The sequence below is a fragment of the Cygnus olor genome, chromosome 16 (assembly GCF_009769625.2).
Source record: "Cygnus olor isolate bCygOlo1 chromosome 16, bCygOlo1.pri.v2, whole genome shotgun sequence".
In the NCBI taxonomy this organism is placed as follows: Eukaryota; Metazoa; Chordata; class Aves; order Anseriformes; family Anatidae; genus Cygnus; species Cygnus olor.
This window is the reverse complement of record NC_049184.1, coordinates 11,559,126-11,565,867: the sequence shown is the minus strand read 5'-3', so window position 1 is coordinate 11,565,867 and position 6,742 is coordinate 11,559,126.

Here is a 6,742-nt window from a genome sequence, read left to right as displayed (position 1 = left end):
CAACTCCCTCTCAAAACCTCATGGAAAGGTGGGCCTGCAGTTAAGGCCTGGAGATTTTATTTCATTGTGTTCATTTTGTGCTTTAATTCTTGGAGCACAATGGCTATTAAGGAGGTCAATGGGATTAATGTCTTAGTTTGGATTTTTGGTAGGGCATGCACAAGGGATTTAATCCTTAATTTCTCTATTCAGGTGGAACTCCCGCTGGCTTCTGTTTGGCACGTTACCTTTGTGAGGAGGGCATAATGGAGCCGTAAAATGATAAAGGAGTAGGTGTATAATTGTTGCAATTCAAATGTCAAGTAACTAGCTAGCCCATTGTGTCTTTCCTTCTTGTTCCTTTGTGTATTTCCACCTTCTGCCATTCTGAACTGCCTTTGGAGTACCACCTATTTCAACAAGATCGGTCTCAGTTTCCCTCTGCTGGTATCCAAGTGGGAGAGCAGTAATACAGAAAGTGAAAGAATGTAGTCTGTGTTTTGAGCATAAGGCAAAATCCCTACTAATGGTAATTCACCATGTTAAAATCACCTACATTGCAAAAGCTTGGGATTTTAAATCAGGAGAGCTGTTTGTTTGTTTGTTTTGCCTGTTTCTGTCAATGACTCACTCTATGATGTTTGCCAGCTATCTTAAATAAACTATTTGAGAGCCTGAGGTTAACTGTTTAAGTTCAACAAGGTACTGAAATACATCTTGAGTTTTTTTAGAGGTGTTGAGCTCCCACACTCTCAGTTCAAGTCAAGTACATGATTGTTTCACCCTCATCATGGTCTTGTTAGCAAATATCCAGCAACTTCATAGCAGGGTGTCAGTTTTCCTCCTCATTTCTGAAATAACTTGTTTCTCTACATGAAAACACCGACTATAAATAATATTGGATCTTTAGCTTAAAAAATGCATATCCTGTTGAATATTTATTTAGCACATTAAAAATATCACCCATGCCTTCTTTTCATTTAGCTCATAAACCTGAGTATTGCAGGAAATATATTTTATATATATATATATTTATTCTGTACATCAGCATATCATCAGTTAAGGAAAACTTCATATTTCTCTTTAGGATACTTACAAGCTCCCTATTCCTGTCCTGTCAGAACACTTCATAATCTTTGGAAGTATTTCTTTGAGACAGGAAGGACTGTTGTTCCCATTTCACAAGTAGAGAGACAGAGTAGACAGATTTATGGCATTTAATTTCCACTAATTCCAGTGGAGGTAGATGCTTAATACTTTGTAAAAATCTGTCTGCAAGAAACTTACCCAAGGTCGTAGGGAAATCTCATGAAGCATGATTTTCAGAGCTGCAGATTAGCAATCAATCTGTTGGGACATATAACTTCCTAATTTTCCTCTGGTGTTGAGAGTACTTATTTTTAATACCATGACAAGGTGTATACAGCAGTATTAACTTAGGCTTGCATCACAGACTTGAGCCCAATTTCCCCATTATCCATCATACCATAGTGGTAGCTTGCTCTCTAGCTCTGTTTTGGAGTAAGCCATCTGGATCTCAAAGCAAGAGAACTTAGATCATGTCTTAATTATTGGTCTTGGCAGTGCTTCCCTGCTCCCGCAATAGATGCATGCTCCAGTTACCTTTTCTTGCTCTGTTGTAACAAGGTGCAAACATGATCTGTCTCCTGCACTAAGGTTCTCATTTTCTTTGGCAGAGACATTACTGTGTCTGGAAAGGGAGTTTGCAGTTTGAGTACTCCGCCATATATGGAATTGCTCTGGAGACACAGCACCTCTCTAATACAAGTATGTCTAGGTTTACCTTACAACCTCCTCAGTACAGTCCTCTGCTAACAGGCAACATTAAACCTTTTTAGTTTTAGTGTAGAGTCATTCCAGGATTCTTTTTTTTTTTTTTTTTTTTTTAATTCCAGTTTGGATTTAAAGAGATACTGCTTTATACAATGTTTTCTAGGAATGTCTGAGTAAGACATTGACAAGGTTCTTCATTCTGTACAGATTTTACAATGCTAGCTTTTTCAACTTCTGACATCACTGGGAAAGTTTAGCTTTTTTTTTTTTTTTTTCAAATTCTTTACGTTTGTCTCCTTTTAAATATATACATTCCACAATATCCTCTCATCAACAAGACCTCTAGTTCTTACATATTGATGGCTGCTGTAAATAGAATGTCCTGGTCACAGCCATGGATGCTCTGGCCAAGAAAACCCCATCCTCTCCATTGATTCATTTGGTCACACTGGCTTTCCTAGTATCATTCCTGATTTATCATTACATGACAGAAAGAAGGATCAGGCACTGGAGTGAGAAATTCTTTCCTCTGTAGACAGAAATAAGAACTCACTTGTCACTACTGCTTTCAAATGAATTTCTAAATGAAAATACCTTTTATATTGTCAGTAATATAATGCAGAGATGACAAGTTCTGTTGGTTTTCCATCAGTTACAGCCTGTGTCAGCAGCTTTTCAGGATCTGCAATACACTCCAGTTTCTACACTAAAAGCTCTTTTTTATGTTGGCTTTTTCCTAGGAACAGCTGTGAGTGCTACTGACTTTAATACCTTTGCTGTTTTTTTTGTTCTGTTTTGTTTTGATTTTGTTTTTTCTTTTCCTTATAAAAATTTGTAATGTGTTCTTTGGAAGATTTGTTGGTAAAGCTTCTACAACCATCTTCTGTTCTTTTCCACATCTCTTCTAAATGCAATTCAATTAAATAAGTTGATTGTACTTTTAATAATGTAAACAGCATTCTTGGCAAGATGGTACGCTGAGCTAAATGAAGTTTTTGTGTTTTATGGCATCCCTGACCATAGCTGAAGTTTCTTAAACAAAATGTTTAAAAACAAAAATATGCCTTTTTTTTTTTTTTCCAAATGTGAGATTCCTATCTCTGTTTATATAGAAAATTTTGTGCAGGAGGTGAATATTACAGGATAAAGAACATCCTTTCCCAGAAATCCTGCAAAGTATGTTGGAATATTTTTTGAAAGCACAAGTAGTAGTTCTGTGTCTGACTGCCACTATTTTTATTTGGAAACATCTTGGAACTCTAATTAGAGACTAAAATCTCTTGTTTCAGGTGTTATAAAGAGGTAAAAGACAACAACAGCCCGTACAATATTTAGACTACGGTTGATTGGTGTTTAATGGAGGTTGGGAACAAAGATCCAGTGGTGGCCCACAGCTCTGAAAGAAATAGGTATGTTTAATATTTTTTCTTCACTTGTATATTAATATGCTCATCTCTTATAATCCAAGACATTTTACCTTTATCTCTTCCTTGAACCAAATTCAGAACTTAGAAATGTGATGCTTGCCTTGCCAGCAGTGTGCACATCTCCCTACGTAACTTAACTATTGTATCTCAGAGCTGATTTGCAACAGCCCTAGTAACCCAGCTCTTGGCCTTTTGTAAGGAGTGGTTTCAGTTATGACATTGTGTCGGACTTAGTAAATGGCTCAAAAAAAGAGAGAAATTCAGTGACCATCAAGAACACTTTCAGCAGCTGCCAGATCAGGATTTGATCCAAGGTCCAAGAAGGTTTGCTTGTTTAATTACATTTCTCCATCATTTCACTTTTGGACAATAACCTTAGAGGAACAGACAGCGTAGTTCAAGTTAGTAAATTTCATACTAACCTCAAGGACACTTGTATCATCAAGAACTATAGTTCGACACTATAAAATGTCTCCTTGAGCCATGATTTAGGCATTTAAAAACACTGAAGAAAAGGAGAGAAACTATTCTCTCCTTTTGTTTCTTATTTGAAATATCAATTACTGCAGTGTGCAGAGCATTTTATCTTCACTATTTATGGAATGTATAGGTTTGAATACTGAAAATACATCTTGGAATATGTAAATTGCTCATATGAAAAGTTACATTTTTGAGGCCAGTTGCAGGCATAAATTCCCTTTTCGTGCTCATAAATGGTCATTTGCTGGTGTAAATAGATTCTCCCATATGCCCCATAATCTTAGAAATTATCTGAATAAAACTCTTTGGAAAAGCAAATACAATGTAATGAACTACATGGAGTACAAAACATATAGATACAACAAAGTATAGATATGTGTCTTATCAGTCTTTGTTACTGTCTCTTCAAAAAAAAAAAAAAAAAGGAAAGAAAAAAGAAAAAGAAATAAAAATCCACAAATGTCTGCTTAAGATTTTCATATTACTCTCCCCATTTTCCTTTTTCTTACTACTGCTTTGTAGCCATTAAATGGTACATTCCTTGCATGATGCTGATGAGGAAAGGAACTCTTAAAAAAGGGAACTCCTCTCCATTGACCACATCAAAATATACATTTTAATAAGGAGATTTGTTTTGAAATAAGGTACTAGTATAGAGACTTCTTAGTTTTCTCTTTTTGCTACGTGAAGGTCCATAACTGGCCTACTTATGCCATCTTCTGGATAATTGAAGAACTATCTTTACACAGGAAAAGCTTTTATCAAGAAACATTAATAATTATCAGTGCCTTGGAATAATTTGCTAATTGCATCCCAGAAGTAATTTTCTCTCTTATTTTATAGAATATAGATCAAAGCAAAACTGAATTATTAATAATGTATCATATTCAGCATTTATGAATAATCAGTAGATTGTAACAAAAGGTCTTTGTAAGTGCGGTCCCAAAAATATCGATATATTTAGTGATGTCATGTTTTAAGAAAAAATACTGTTTTATCCTAATAATTTACTAGTGAAAGCCCCATTTATTCAAAAGACTGGGCTTCCATCCCTTGGGGGTAAGTTGAAAGAGGGAATAAATATTGGTCATGTTGCTTAACATGTTACTGGTGATGGCTCCGCTGTGTGACACTGTTACTATACTGATGCAAGTGGTAGAAGAACCTGCAAAGAACAGATGATCTTGTATGAGCTTCTGAAAATTTTAGCTATCATATTTTATTTTATTGATTTAATCACTCTTGCCAAATCTCACATTGGATAATTACATCTCTCCAAGGGACAGGGAAGAAGGCTGAAGAGCCTCCAGTGTCTTCTGTAGCCTCAGTTTGCATCATCTTCCCCAGTGAAGACTGGTTATCTTGCAAACTGGGGTTTCCTACAGCATCCTTAGAGGGAGGGACAGGCAGAGCAGAAGAAATGTAGAAATGTGTCCTTCAGAGTACAACATACTTTGTGAGTCTGAGATTCATTTCACACTTCGTAAGGTAACTGGAGATAGTAGGCTCCTACCACGCGTGTTAAGCAAAACAAAGTGGGCATCTGAAATGTTAGATATTCAAATTTTTGTGCCTTCCGTTTCTTGAGAAATGCACCAGTCCCTAAAAAAGATTCTTGCAGGCTAGTGGTAAGTGATTACACTAGACACTGCATTATCTTATTCTAGACATCAAGAAATTATCCAGCTCAGATCCAGGCCAATGTGCCATATTTCACTAGCATGGTCAGCACAGGAGAGCTAAGGTTTCCATTTTGAAGACTTCTCAACACTTTTGAGAAGTGTAAAATAATGGGAGTGTGAGGGGCAGAAATGGCACAAGGATGTGGTGGTGCAGCATCCATTTGCCTGTGCTTTCTCTCACTTTTTCCCAGTCAGCAGTTTTCCCATCCAATTACAGGCGAAGATGGAAAGCCACGTTGGAATGGCAATGTTATTGCCATGTCTTGTTATTCTCAGACTTCAGCATCATAACATACTAAGAAAGAAAATGCCCATTTTTGGTTTCTTTAAAGGTAACGGTGGCTTTTGAAATGAGTTGAGAAACTTTGCCACTACCAGAAGTGCTACAACATCTGTTCCCTGCTTCCTCACAGAAATCTTTGAGAAAAATCCCCAACTTGGCCTATGGGATTTTTTTTTTTCTTAATCCAACACTATTGCTAGGCATTTAATTATTAGGACTGTGAAATACAACAACACCTAAGGCATTAGTGAAAGTAACTAATTATAGCCCACTCAGCATGTGGCTTACTCTTCGCTTATAAAGACTCTTGTCATTTATTTGTCCTTTAAATGACTTCTTTTGATACCTTAACCAGGACAAATGTGTCCTTCAGAAGGGAGATGACGACCCCAAACAGGCACAGAAAGATTTGATTAAAACGTATACTTCCTCTGTGGCAGCCTAAAGATCCCATGGGATCTGCTACTGCTCAGCAGAGTAGAGGAAATAGCAAACAGGGGAAATGCTTTCTTTTTGAGACAAAAAGATTTCATTACTAACATGCTGACATCCACTCTATGTAGGACCATCCTGTGATCATTCTCTGTTGTTTCCTTTAAAGCTCAGAGGCAGAAGTTTAGTTCCAGCGTGATTCATTTCCCTTTTACTGATTGTGTGTCATTTACTTTCAAGCAAGATTTTTATAAATGAGGCAAAACAAAGACAGAGATGAAGATTGTGCAGAGATAAACATTTGTGCTGCTGGGACTCCCACTGACTTGGGCACAGCAGGGGCCAGAAGTAATGGGGATTCACAGGCGTCATGATTAGACCTCTCACTGTGAACAGGTAATTGAAACACTATAGCCCATCACCAGCATTTACGAAACGGCAAGCCGTGAAGGTACTTAGTTTAAAGCAAACCCTGAACAAACCAGAGGCTTCATACACTCACTCTGCCATTATGTACGAGCAAAGCATAAGCTCAGACCATCCGTACTCTATACTTTTGTTTGCGTGCAGAGCACTCCTGTGATGCCAGCCCGGGCAATGTCCCCAGAGGACAGGCAATTCTGTGTAGTTCCTTTTGTAAGCGACGTGTAAGCTGTCTGCCTGGC